The sequence below is a fragment of the Chelonia mydas genome, chromosome 2 (assembly GCF_015237465.2).
Source record: "Chelonia mydas isolate rCheMyd1 chromosome 2, rCheMyd1.pri.v2, whole genome shotgun sequence".
Classification (NCBI taxonomy): Eukaryota; Metazoa; Chordata; order Testudines; family Cheloniidae; genus Chelonia; species Chelonia mydas.
The window spans coordinates 66,132,654-66,147,650 of record NC_057850.1 but is presented as its reverse complement, the minus strand read 5'-3'; the positions used below and the strand labels follow the sequence as shown (position 1 = coordinate 66,147,650).

The 14,997-nt window shown below is 45.4% G+C and overlaps 1 long non-coding RNA gene across 1 annotated transcript; it reads left to right on the top strand.

Annotated features, from left to right (window-relative positions):
* Positions 1–11,412: 11,412 nt before the first annotated feature.
* Positions 11,413–14,797, top strand: LOC122464468. The gene is made up of 3 exons (XR_006288520.1): positions 11,413–11,989; positions 12,513–12,655; positions 13,182–14,797. It is a non-coding gene; the product is annotated as an uncharacterized LOC122464468 (long non-coding RNA).
* The last annotated feature ends 200 nt before the right edge of the window (positions 14,798–14,997 follow it).

The window sequence follows — 14,997 nt, the reverse complement described above, 5'->3', positions numbered from 1 at the left end:
GGTAGAGACTCGCCCATCTTCCTATTCCATTCTCCATGTTTTCCCCCAGAGTAAGGGAGGGTGGGGGCGAAGAGGAGAAAGGAAGGAGAAGAGGCTTGACAAAATGGATGCTGTAGCTCTTATCTAATCCTTTGTCTGGAGGGCATCACACACCAAATATCACAAGAGTGTTGGCAACACTGGGCAGCACCATGTTCAGGGTGTGACTAGGGACTCACTCCAGGGACGGATGTAAGTGATTGGAGTTCCAATATGCTGAGAGAGAGGAAGTGCTAACTGGAAATTAAGCTAAGAAGCACTGCTAAAGGGACTGTGAAGAGTTCATAAAAGGTCCTCAGGATGAATTAGAAGTAGTAGTAGATGGACACCAGGATAAAACTGGCTGAGCAGTGGCCTCTCTTCTCACTAACTACCCAAATTTAGAGCTCCAGATATGTCACAGTTCAGGGCAACTTCTCCTGTATTTCCCCTCAGTGGTCCAGTAAGGACACTCAATCTTAGGCTTCTGGCTCCCCTGCAGTTGCCTCTCCTGGCAGGGAGACCTGTGTCTCATTCCCTTCTGATCAGGGTATGTCCCAGATGGAAGAGTTCCCTGCTTTCATTGTGTTACTCACAGCAAAGACAGTCTGCCTAAACAGACTTGCTTGCTTTCTCGTCATTCTGATAACAGAGTGCTACAGGTATAAGATACCACACGGTTCTTTCTAAGCAAGCCTATTTTATTCTTAAGGTAGAAATCATTACAGAGAAAACATATTAAAAATAAAAGAACCTACATGCATGCTAACAAGCTCCTGACTCTGGCTCTGATCCCTGGCTCTGGTTTCTGACTCCTGCTCCTGGCCCTCTCCCACTCTGTTTCTAACCACTAAGATGTACTGCCAGCATCTGGGCTTCTGACACTTGCTGGACCATACATGGGGAATACAGGTTTCAGAGTAGCAGCCGTGTTCGTCTGTATTCGCAAAAAGAAAAGGAGTACTTGTGGCACCTTAGAGACTAACATATTTATTTGAGCATAAGCTTTCATGAGCTACAGCTCACTTCATCGGATGCATTCAGTGGAAAATACAGTGGAGAGATGTATATACACAGAGAACATGAAACAATGGGTGTTACCATACACACTGTAACGAGAGTGATCACTTATGATGAGCTATTACCAGAGCGCGGGGGGGGGGGCGACGACACCTTTTGTAGTGATAATCAAGGTGGGCCATTTCCAGCAGTTGACAAGAATGTCTGAGGAACAGTGGGGAGTGGAGAATAAACATGGGGAAATAGTTTACTTTGTGTAATGACCCATCCACTCCCAGTCTCTGTTCAAGCCTAAGTTAATTGTATCCAGTTTGCAAATTAATTCCAATTCAGCAGTCTCTCGGAGTCTGGTTTTGAAGATTTTTGTTGAAGAATTGCAACTTTTAGGTCTGTAATTGAGTGACCAAAGAGATTGAAGTGTTCTCCAACTGGTTTTTGAATGCTATAATTCTTAACGTCTGATTTGTGTCCATTTATTTTTTTACGTAGAGACTGTCCAGTTTGACCAATGTACATGGCAGAGGGGCATTGCTGGCACATGATGGCATATATCACATTGGTAGATGTGCAGGTGAACGAGCCTCTGATAGTGTGGCTTATGTGATTAGGCCCTATGATGGTGTCCCCTGAATAGATGTGGACACAGTTGGCAAGGGGCTTTGTTGCAAGGATAGGTTCCTGGGTTAGTGGTTCTGTTGTGTGGTGTATGGTTTCTGGTGAGTATTTGCTTCAGGTTGGGGGGCTGTCTGTAAGCAAGGACTGGCCTGTCTCCCAAGATATGTGAGAGTGATGGGTCGTCCTTCATATAGGTTGTAAATCCTTGATGATGTATTGGAGAGGTTTTAGTTGGGGGCTGAAGGTGATGGCTAGTGGCGTTCTGTTAGTTTCTTTGTTGGGCCTGTCCTGTAGTAGGTGACTTCTGGGTACTCTTCTGGTTCTGTCAATCTGTTTCTTCACTTCCGCAGGTGGGTATTGTAGTTGTAAGAATGCTTGATAGAGATCTTGTAGGTGTTTGGCTCTGTCTGAGGGGTTGGAGCAAATGCGGTTGTATCGTAGAGCTTGGCTGTAGACAATGGATTGTGTGGTGTGGTCTGGATGAAAGCTGGAGGCATGTAGGTAGGAATAGCGGTCGGTAGATTTCCAGTATAGGGTTGTGTTTATGTGACCATCGTTTGTTAGCACCGTAGTGTCCAGGAAGTGGATCTCTTATGTGGACTGGACCAGGCTGAGGTTGATGGTGGGATGGAAATTGTTGAAATCATGGTGGAATTCCTCAAGGGCTTCTTTTCCATGGGTCCAGATGATGAAGATGTTATCAATATAGCGCAAGTAGAGTAGGGGCATTAGGGGACGAGAGCTGAGGAAGCGTTGTTCTAAGTGAGCCATAAAAATGTGGGCATACTGTGGGGCCATGCGGGTACCCATAGCCGTGCCGCTGATTTGAAGGTATACATTGTCCCCAAATGTGAAATAGTTATGGGTGAGGACAAAGTCACAAAGTTCAGCCACCAGGTTTGCCGTGACATTATTGGGGATACTGTTCCTGACGGCTTGTAGTCCATCTTTGTGTGGAATGTTGGTGTAGAGGGCTTCTACATCCATGGTGGCCAGGATGGTGTTTTCAGGAAGATCACCAATGGATTGTAGTTTCCTCAGGAAGTCAGTGGTGTATACCTTCAGTCCACACGATCCAAGGGCTGTTTAAATTTCCTCTGCTGTCTTCCACATCACAGCCGCCTTTCAATAAAATGGGTCAGAGACTTCAATAGCCATCATATGTCCTGGGGATATGATGACAACAATACTGCAGGTGAACAATTTCTTGAATGGGCCTTGAATCAAGACAAGCGCCTCCTGTTTGATTCTAAGCAGCTAGGAGCCTTCCATTCTGCATGATCGAGAAAAGACTATATGCCAGACTTGTGCTTTGTGTTCTGTGACCAGAGTGCATGGCCCCTAATGGAGAACTAACTGCCCTCAACACTTTTTTGCATAGCCAACACTGTTCTGTCATCTTACATGTTAGTCTGCAAGTCTCCCTAATTGCATCATTACCAAAGATGCACTGGAACTATACGAAGACTGACTGGAACGATTTCATGGAAACCATAGGAAAAAAAGTGTTTCATAGAATACCTGCCAACATAACCAGCCATGAGAAGTTTCATAGATTCATAGATATTTAGGTCAGAAGGGACCAATGTGATCAGCTAGTCTGACCTCCTGCACAACGCAGGCCACAGAATTTCACCCACCACTCCTGCGAAAAACCTCTCATCTATGTCTGAGCTATTGAAGTCCTCAAATCGTGGTTTAAAGACTTCAAGGAGCAGAGAATCCTCCAGCAAGTGACCCGTGCCCCATGCTACAGAGGAAGGCGAAAAACCTCCAGGGCCTCTTCCAATCTGTCCTGGAAGAAAATTCCTTCCCGACCCCAAATATGGCGATCAGCTAAACCCTGAGCATATGGGCAAGATTCATCAGCCAGATACTACAGAAAATTCTTTCCTGGGTAACTCAGTTCCCATCCCATCTAATATCCCATCACAGGCTATTGGGCCTATTTACCATGAATATTTAATCACCAAAACCACGTTATCCCATCATACCATCTCCTCCATAAGCTTATCGAGTTTAATCTTAAAGCCAGATAGATCTTTTGCCCCCACTGCTTCCCTTGGAAGGTTATTCCAAAACTTCACTCCTCTGATGGTTAGAAACCTTCATCTAATTTCAAGTCTAAACTTCCTGGTGGCCAGTTTATATCCACAAAAAGAAAAGGAGTACTTGTGGCACCTTAGAGACTAACCAATTTATTTGAGCATAAGCTTTCGTGAGCTACAGCTCACTTCATCGCAATGAAGTGAGCTGTAGCTCACGAAAGCTTATGCTCAAATAAATTGGTTAGTCTCTAAGGTGCCACAAGTACTCCTTTTCTTTTTGTGAATACAGACTAATACGGCTGTTACTCTGAAACCAGTTTATATTAATTTGTTCTTGTGTCCACATTGGTACTGAGCTTAAATAATTCCTCTCCCTCTCCGGTATTTGTCCCTCTGATATATTAGATTGAGTTCCCCCCAAATTAGTCTTTATTCACCAACTCTGTACAGTCTGCTGTGTCAAAAGCACTGGAACAATAGCTCTCCTCTTGCTTGCAGAAATCTCCAACTGGAATCCATGCAGACTTTTACTCCTCATCTGCTGGACTGTGGAACTATTCAATTAGCTAGTCAGCTAACTAATTAACCCACCAATCAGTATTAAGTATATATATGAAAAGCCCTGTTACAAGAAAAATACAAAACTGAGTCTAGCAAAATATAGATGACCCTTTCCCCATCATTAGAGTTAAATATTTATATATATTAAACAGAGTTGGTGAACTATATCAGTGAAAACAATTTAACTAAGACAATTTGGATAAAATCAAACAACATTCAAGGTATACAATTAAAATGAAAGAAGTTAGAGGAAATTGGGAGGGAAAATTTTCTATAACATTGCCAGTGCTTCTTTGCATTAGAAAGGTACCAGCCTCCTTAATGTGGCAGCGAAAAGGAACATCCCCAGCAGCCAGGGCCATCCTTAGGCATACGCAGCATAAGTGACTGTGTAGGGTACCCAAAAATTTGGGGCACCCCTGGGTCTTAGTGCCTTTTCCTATCCCTGATCTGACCCTTCCTGCAGGCTCCCACAGCTAGCTGCTGCAGCCTGGTGAGTCTTCCTCCGGAGGGGATCTAGTACTTAAAAGTGAAAAAGCCTTCCAGCCTGCCAGACCTATTAGCACAACACTGAAACTGTTAAAGAGCCATTCAAGTTGTAATGAAGCCATTTAACAGGCATTTGCCAACCCCCAGGTATATAAGGTGAGTTTCTGAATATACTGATGAAAACAGTTGTGCATAACTGTAATATTTACTCAGAACATTTTAGCTTACAGGACCTTAGTTTAAAATTTGCTTTAAAAATAATTCATTAGTGTGTTGCTGAACATTGTGAAATCACATCTCTAAAAAATCCTTGCATAGCTTTTTAGATGCACAATGACAGGTTTCAGAGTAACAGCCGTGTTAGTCTGTATTCGCAAAAAGAAAAGGAGGACTTGTGGCACCTTAGAGACTAACCAATTTATTTGAGCATGAGCTTTCGTGAGCTACAGCTCACTTCATCGGATGCATACTGTGGAAATTGCAGAAGACATTATATACACAGACACCATGAAACAATGCCTCCTCCCACCCCACTCTCCTGCTGGTAATAGCTTATCTAAAGTGATCATCAAGGTGGGCTATTTCCAGCACAAATCCAGGTTTTCTCACTCCCCCACCCCCATACACACACAAACTCACTCTCCTGCTGGTAATAGCTCATGCAAAGTGACCACTCTCCCCACAATGTGCATGATATGCACATTGTGGGGAGAGTGGTCAGTTTGGATGAGCTATTGCCAGCAGGAGAGTGAGTTTGTGTGTGTATGTGGGGAGGGGGGGGGTGAGAAAACCTGGATTTGTGCTGGAAATGGCCCACCTTGATTTTCATGCAGGTTGTAAGGAGAGTGGTCACTTTGGATAGGCTATTACCAGCAGGAGAATAAGTTTGTGTGTGTGGTTTTTGGAGGGGGGTGAGGGGGTGAGAGAACCTGGATTTCTGCAGGAAATGGCCCACCTTGATTATCATACACATTGTGAAGAGAGTGGTCACTTTGGATGGGCTATTACCAGCAAGAGAGTGAGTTTGTCTGTGGGGGGGCGGAGGGTGAGAAAACCTGGATTTGTGCTGGAAATGGCCCAACTTGATCATCACTTTAGATAAGCTATTACCAGCAGGAGAGTGGGGTGGGAGGAGGTATTGTTTCATGGTGTCTGTGTATATAATGTCTTCTGCAATTTCCACAGTATGCATCCGATGAAGTGAGCTGTAGCTCACGAAAGCTCATGCTCAAATAAATTGGTTAGTCTCTAAGGTGCCACAAGTCCTCCTTTTCTAGATGCACAATCTGAGTATTCATCTTTAGTCTTAAATGCTTGGATCTGCAGACATATAGTTCTTTAAATAAATCCTTCAAAAGACCACCCTTATCTAAAATACACATGTGAGCCTGGGCTGCCATGGAGCATAGGGGCACCAGTTTAATAATATTCCATAGGGCCCCATAAATCCTAAGGACGGCCCTGCCTGCAGCTACAGGAACACCTATATTCCCTGCTGGTTGGCAGACAGTGAGACCCTCCTAAAGACGTTCAGGATAACAGGTGACCCTTCTGCTGCAACCACTCTCCTGGAATCACTGAACTCCATTAGCTGAGAGTAATGGTGTAACAGGGCCCCCTTGGTCCTGTGTCTGTCTCGGTCTACAAACCACACAGAGACGCTTAAAAAGAAAAGGAGTACTTGTGGCACCTTAGAGACTAACCAATTTATTTGAGCATAAGCTTTCATGAGCTACAGCTCACTTCATCGGATGCATGCAGTGGATGAGTCCCACCACCTTCACAGCATACCTAGCGCCTTTACAAGCAGGGGGAGAGCAATCTCTCTCTCCCTCTCACTGCCTGCTTTCCCCCCTTTTCAATTCCTTCTTGTGCCTATTTGTGGGCTTTGGCTAATGGCTTAATTAGCCTTTCTGCCCTGTCCCACCCACAAATTAGGCACTGCTCTGCTTAGTCAGCTCCAATCCTCAATCTTGGCAGTAGGCGCTGCTAACCCTCCCCAAAGCAGAGTACCCCATGTTACAGCTAATGCCATCACCATCACAACGCAGTCAATCTGTGGAACTCCTTGCCAGGGGATGTTGTGAAGGCAAAGACTATAACAGGGTTAAAAAAAGAACTAGATAAATTCATGGAGGATAGGTCCATCAATGACTATTAGCCAGGATGGGCAGGGATGGTGTCCCTAGCCTCTGTTTTCCAGAGTCTGGGAATGGGTGACAGGGGATGGAATTCTTGATGATTATCTGTTCTGTTCATTCCCTCTGGGGAACCTGACATTGGCCACTATCGAAAAATACTGGGCTAGATGGACCTTTGGTCTGACACAGTATGGCCGTTCTTATGTTCATGTAAATGCTCCTGAATTCCAAGGCTCAGACAAATTATCAAAAAAGGAAAGTGAAGGAAGAGCTTTATCGATCCATATCCGACTGCCCAGCAACATCAAATCTATCAAAGCCATTCACTAGAGAAGAAGTGGACAAGGCCATAACACTTACCAAATTAGGCAAAGCTGCAGGCCCAGGTGGCATCTTCCCAGAATTTCTGAAAACATAGGTCAGCATAGCCATGACTAGCTGACACATTTCTTTACTAACCCGCATGCCTTTGGCCAAATGCCCAAGATATGGTAACTGGCAAAGGTTGCCACCATTTTGAAACCAGGGGAAGGAACTGACTATCGAAAAAAGTACTGGCTGATATAATTACTATGCATAATGTACGTATTCCTGGAAAAGATGCTACTCCAGAAACTTACACCCATCTTTAAGGACTACATCCCTGAAGATCAGTCTGGGTTTCACAGAATCATAGAAAGGTAGGTCTGGAAGGGACCTTGAGAAGTCATCAAGTCCAGCCCCCTGCTCTGAGACAGGACCAAGTAAACTTAGACCATCCCTGATAGGTTTTCATCTAACCTGTTCTTGGAAACCTCCAGTGATGGGGATTCCACAATTTTCCTTGGAAGCCTATTCCAGGGCTTAATTACCCTTGTAGTTAGAAAGTTTTTCCTCATATCTAGCCTAAATCTCCCTTGTTGCAGATTAAGCCAAGTACGTCCTGTCAAACTCCAGTGGACATGGAGAACAATTGATTGGGAAGAAACACTGTTACCCGCACACTGTAGGGCTCTCACCCTTCCCCAGTTCCTAGGGCTCAAGGCGTAACCCAGTTAATTTAGGCACCTACCCATACTCAATTCCTAGGACTCAGGGCATAATCTTCTGAGGGTTTACAGGACCTTTTACCAGTGAAAGAGTCTTATACAGTAATATCCTTAACCTCTATTTATTAACAATCACCAAGAAGAATACACACATTAAACATACAATGCTATGCTCACCAGTCCTGATCATGCAGGTGGACTTTCCCTGTTTGCCAGGCAAGGTCACAGTCTCATTTGGGTTCTGGTTGCTGCATGTCATGGTGATGCCTAGGATTCTAGTAGCTCTGATCTTGAGCTGTCTTGGAGGTAAGGAGTTCTTCTTTTTCTTCTCCTTCTTCTTTCTTTCCTTCCTTCCTTCCTAGCTGGTCTCCTTCTTGAACCTCAGTTTATATAGTGAAACTTCAGTCCTGCTTACCTATACCTTAACCAATAATTTTACCAAAATATTGTAAAATAATTCTTTGAGTAATCCCAACATATTGCAAATCAATTCTTTACCCAGTCGTACTCCACCACCTTAGTTGACTTAAGTCTTGCAAAATTAGTTATGCAACAGACAAACAATCAAAGAACAATACAGAAATCATACAGATAAACAATAGATCAGTAGGGACCATAAAAGCAAAACAATACAGAGGTAGAGATTTCACAACTACAACTGTTGATAAGTGATTCCTTGCCAGACAGAATGCTGTCAAACAAAGTTTTCTTTAAACATCTTAAGATCTGTTTCTGTATCTTGTGGTGGTGGGTACTATTAGGACAGGAACGCCTTCTTAACAACCTGATATTTCATTGTTTTAATGGAATTTAGATAGAATGTGAGGATGTGACTTTCTGCTTCTTGGCTCATGGTTCCTGCTGTCCTAATGTGGCTGCAGAGAAAGGTCTCAGAACTTACAACACCCGCAATTAGGTAATTGCACTGATGACGTACACTGAAGTTTGAAAATAGTGCATTGCAGACCAACACTGCACCTACTGACAATCATGCTCACCAAATGCAAAGATGGGTTTTGTGTACATCTAATGGAACAGACCAGCAGATCTCTTCTATGGACACCCGGGCCCCACAAGGATCCATCATGGCACCATTACTGGTTGTGGTGATTCTGCCCAAACCCTCAAACAGCTGTCTCTGCATTCCACCTGAGCAACCAACATGCAAAGAAGCACCTGCATGTCACCATCTGCAATGCCAGACTCAGGCATGTGGATTTCCTCTAGCCAGGAGGGATTTTATAGCACTGTATACAGAAAGGTGGTTACCCTTCCCTTTATATTTATGACACCCCCACCCCAAATCACAGATAGGGTTAAACACTGGCTGTGATTTCTTCCTGGAGCTCTAGGAGAAAACAGAGTTAAGACACATGAACCTCTAAATATACTACCAAGTATATAAAGACTAACAATATTTTCCACATCTCAAGGACGATTTTAACCAGTTGATTCTGGGAAACTCTCACAAGAGAGTGCATCGGCCACTTTGTTAGAAGCTCCTGAAATGTGTTGTATGTCAAAATCAAAATCTTGGAGAGCTAAACTCCACTGAATAAGTTTGTTATTTCCCTTGGTGGTATGAAGCCACTGTAGCGCAGCATGGTTGGTTTGCAGGTGGAAACGCCGTCCCCAAATGTATGGGCGTAGCTTTTCCAGAGCGTAGACAATGGTGTAACGTTCCTTTTCACTGATTGACCAGTGGCTTTCCCTCTCAGACAGCTTCTTGCTGAGAAACACAAGAGGATGGAACTCTTGATTTGGTCCTTCCTGCATTAAGATTGCTCCTACACCATGCTCGGATGCATCTGTGGTTACCAGAAACGGTTTGTCAAAGTCTGGGGCCCTTAGCACAGAGTCAGACATGAGTGTCGCTTTAAGCTGGTTAAAGGCCTTCTGACACTCTTCGGTCCACTGAACGGCATTTGGCTGTTTCTTTTTGGTTAGGTCTGTCAGTGGGGTGGCGATTTGGCTGTATTGCGGTACAAATCTCCTGTAATATCTGGCCAAGCCTAAGAAGGATTGGACCTGTTTCTTTGACTTTGAGACAGGCCACTTTTGGATAGCATTTACTTTGGCCTGTAGGGGGTTGATAGTTCCTTGACCCACCTGGTGTCTGAGGTAAGTTACTCTGTTTAGGCCTATTTGAAACTTTTTAGCCTTAACAGTTAGTCCTGCCTCCCTTATGTGCTTGAAGACTTTTTGTAGATGTTCCAGCTGTTCTGCCCAGGAATCCGAAAATATGGCCACATCGTCAAGGTAGGCGACTGCATATTCTCCTAATCTCCTAAACTACCAACCGTCTCTGAGGATGCCAGTGTTCCTGGTGTCCACCAGAAAGAGTTTCCTTGTATAAAAGTCCTCTTTCTACAACAAACCTGGATCGATTAGAAGAGTTGAGAGGTGGTGGGTTGCTCTGTGCCACCGTCCAAGCTCTTTGGAGGCTTTCATCTGCTTCCTGTTTGGTCTGGAACTGTTCCTGTGATGCTGAAGACATCAGTTCCTCATTGGATGGTGGACCTGGGCTTGGTCCCTCTGGAAGCGATGCAGATGATGGGGCTGTTTCCGTTGACTGTGAACTGGTGCGCTATGCTGGGGTTCAGGCTCCAGCTGCGCCTCTTGTGTAGGGTTATCTGCTGCTGCCAGGGCAGGTTCGATGGGGCCCTCTGGTGTTGAGGTTGCAAGTACTGGATTTAGTGCTGGCTATGGTTCTGGTGCTGGTTGTTCCTCCGATTCTGGTTCTGGGACTGGCTCTGTCTGGGTCTCTGTGACTGGATCCACTACTGTTGTTGCAGACCTTGGCATGGGGTCCGGTTTCATCACCTCTGACCGGGTCCTGCTGGAAGTTTCCGGAACAGAGCTAGATGTGTCAGCTTGCTTAGCCTGGTTGCAGGTGACCATTCCCACCCTCTTAGCTAGCTTCACATGATTGGCCAAGTCTTCCCCTAACAGCATGGGGATGGGATAATCATCATAAGCTGCAAAAGTCTACGTTCCTGACCAGCCCTTGTACTGGACTGGCAACTTGGCTGCAGGCAAGTCAAAAGAGTTTGACTTGAAGGGTTGGACCTCTGGGTCGATTAAATTGGGGTCCACTAAGGAAGCATGGATAGCCGACATTTGTGCTCCAGTGTCCCTCCACGCTGTGACCTTGTTCCTGCCCACACTCACAGTTTCCCTCCGCTCTGAGGGTATCTGGGAGGCATCTGAGCCTGAGGCCCTCTGGTGGGATTCCGCTGCAATGATCTGTAGTCTGTTGGGGTTCTTGGGGCAGTTGGCCTTTATATGCCCCGGCTCGTTACATTTAAAACATCGCCCAGCTGACTGGTCACTGGGGCGAGGTGGGTTGCTGGAGAATGGTGTGGTGGGACGATAAGGTGTCTGGAGTGTTCCTTGGGGTGTAGTTGAGGCCTTGGGCTGCCCCCTGGTAGTAGGGTGTGGTCTGAGGGTGTCCCTTCTGGTATCTGCTCCAGCTGCGACCAGGGTTGTTTCTCTCTCCTCCCTCCACCCATTTTGTTCCGGTTTGCCCCGCCTCTCTGGCGGTCTGGGACTACTCGTATTGGTCAGCATAAGAAATAAGACTTCCTGCTGAGTCCATTTTCTTATCCTATAAACACTGTTTTATATCATCCTTGGACATATTCAGAAATTGCTCCTGTATCATCAAATCCTGCATTCCTCCAAAGTTAGTTACAGCCCGTCCGTTGAGCCATTTATCAAACAGATCTGTCATCTGGTTTACATAAGCCACATTACTTAGTCCAGGCCCTCTCTTAAGGGTTCGAAATTATAGCTGTTGCCTCTGCTTCTGCTCCCTTCTGGCTCTTCTTCACAAGTTGCAGCAACAGATGCTTCTGCTTCCAAGAGTTATTTACAGGTTAAAGCAAGCAATCATATATGCACAAATGAGTTACCATCTATGATTCCTAAAAATGGTGAAGATGTACTAATCTGTCCATTCAAAATGTCTTTCAGGGCAGACCCAGGTTGACCTTGGCGATCTCTGCTTTGGTTTAGTGTCTCTGGTGCTGTGAGAGTTCAAATAGCAAAGAGAGAACCATTTCTTCTTGTAAGCATCTTTATATGACCTCTCCCCACCCCCAGTTCAAATTGATGGGATGAGGGCTCCTGCACTTTGCCTCATCCACCCATGAAGAAGTTACTAACAAAGCTTTTTGTCCCAAATGGCCCATTAAGTCTTGATCATCTTCTTAATGGGTGGGAGGAACCACTCTTCCCATCTGAGTCTACAAGTATGAGCAGGAAAATTAACAGTGCTCACCGATTGCGTTTACTTGGATGCTGTTAACTACACTACAGTTTCTCAAGCGATAATTGAAGTCATTTCAAAGTATGGTGCGAACTTTGACAAAGTATCTGCTTTCATAAGCAACAATGCAACTTACATGACAAAATCTTTCAAATCTATTTTCCAAAGTGTAATGCCAAATGCTGTCCATATTACATGTAATGCACATATAATTTCTTTTGTCAGGGAGCTGTACAGATACAAGTTTGGTAAAGTTGATAAACTGGTCTGCTACATTAAAACGATCTTTAAAACAGTGATCTAGTTGCAAACTTCGATACAGGCATGTAGTGAGGCGGTTACCCGGAGGAGTTGCCGAGCCTGCCCTGTGCCAGCTTTCTGGAGGAGGGATGGCGCCTGCCCTGCACCAGCAATCCCGAGGAACCCATGGTGTTGGACCCCCCTGAGGACACCACTCTGACCCAGGTACCTCAAGAGGGGGAATCTGGAAGTAGCCCGGGGACAGCCAGCCCTAGTCTGGCCATGACACTGCTGGAACCCACATCAGTGTGTTGCGGCCAGGATCCCCACTGATGCAGCAGCAGGTCTTCTGCTCCTGCTAGGGCCCCGGGCTGGGACACAGTGGAGTGGGAGGGCCTGCGTCCCCCCTGCCACCCAACTCGTGGGTGGCAGTCTCCCCGTCTTCCAGGCCTTCAGACCCAGGGCCTGGGCTCACTGTTGATAAACAGTTGTTGCTCAGCCCCTGCCTGAGCACCTGACTCACCACCGCCCTGCCCTGACCCAGGGCCTGGGATCACTGTGTATATACTGTTCTTGCTCAGCCCCTGCCTGAGGGCCTGAGCCCCTGACTCACCATTGCCCTGCCCTGACCCAGGGCCTGGGCTCACTGTGTATATACTGTTCTTGCTCAAACCTTGCCTGGGGCCCTAAGCCCCTGACTTACCATTGCCCCGCCCTGATCACTAACTATGTTGTTTCTACCCTCACAAAGGCTGCGGAGGAAGACTCCTGTGGCCGGACTAATTCTCTGCTAGACCTCTTCCTGAACTTAGTGAGATGGTTGGGGTCCCCACCACCTCAGAGAGAGGTGAGCCCCGGCTTACCTCTCTACACGGCAGCACATTGCAAACACGACTGAAATGACTGAAATTGGAGAACAAAAAATTGCATTTCCCCACAGCCAATAATTACTCTCTGGAATTCCTGGTCTAGGGCTTTACAGTACCATGCAGCTCAGCTGAAATACTACTCTGAGTTCGTCTCAGAAGAGCTGACATTGAAAACACATTTTAATAGAAATTTCAGTGCTTCTAAACAATGCTCAGCTGAATGAGAAAGTTCAGTTCGTTGCCAAGAATGCCACAGCACTGATGGACTTAATCACTTGGTTCAAATCTCGACATGTCACAATCCACAGAAAGTACAACAAAGGAATGGATGTACGGTTCTGGGCTGAAGTGCAGCCAAATGAAAATCATTCAGACAATGCTGAGTTGAATGCCAGTGCTCAGCAGATGTTTTCTTGCATGGCAAAGAAGCTCAGACAATACTACTGCTACGGGGAAGAGTCAAGCGATGCAGCAAAAATGGCTCAAAAGTTTCAACAACCGTAGCAGGGTTCCTAAAAGCTGTGCATATTTTTGACTCTGCACAAATGCACCTGTTGATGGATTTAACCTTGCTTAATACAATTCCTGGCTTTGACTAGTATTGTAGGCTGGAGATTCCTGCTTACAAAAATATTGCGAAAGAAGTGGATTGTAGTTTGCCTGTGCTACAGTTTGGAACTCAGTGGAAGGCAGAATCCCCCACCTCGCAAGGCTAGCTTGGCACTGTCTGACAATTCCAGTGAACTCTGTGGATGCAGAGAGAGCCGCGTCTAAACATGGACAGGTGTTTCAGCACAGTGACAGGGAATGAAGAAAGACACAGTTGCTGAATGCTCCATGGTGACATTCAATTGATGACATTAGAAACCAGAACTTCTTTTTTTTTTTCCATTTGCTTTTGTTAACTTAAGACAGTGGCTCTCAAGTTTGAGGCTGCCAATTGAGATCGCTACCCTACAAAACTGTCCCAGATGCCCATATCTACCAACCAGGCAGTTGAGCCATGAGTGTTATTTGCTGTTGTAAATTATCAGTGAATAAATCCTGTTAAGTTCACATGACCTTTCTTTATTTTAATTGAAACAAGCTACTAATTGCATTTGGAAGGGGGGGGTGAGGGGTTGGGTCACAGAAACCCCTTTGGGACTGCCACCTGATGTGCTGGGACTACCTCTGAGCCCGTTTACCTGGCAGCTTGGGACTTCAGTGCCCTGCCTGGTTGTGCCAGAGATGCTAGCCAGGTCTGAATTATATCCCCCACAAGCTGCAGGCTTAACTGAAAACAGCTTGAGAAGTGCTTCTGTCTTCAGCACTCAGATATCCAGCTCTCAATGGGGTCCAAACCCCAAATAAATCTGTTTTACTCATAATTTTTTTGCCCTCTGTAACACTCAGAGAGATATGCACAGCTGTTTGCCCCCCCCCTCCCAGGTAGTAATACCTCTTCTGGGTTAATTAATAAGTAAAAAGTGATTTTATTAAATACAAAAAGTAGGATTTAAGTGGTTCCAAGTAATAACAGACAGAACAAAGTAAATTACCAAACAAAATAAAATAAAACACCCAAGTCTCAGCCTAATACAGTAGCAAAACTGAATACAGATAAAATCTCACCCTCAGAGATGTTTTAATAAGCTTCTTTCATAGACTGGATGCCTTCCTAGTCTGGGCCCAATCCTTTCCCCTGGTACAGTCCTT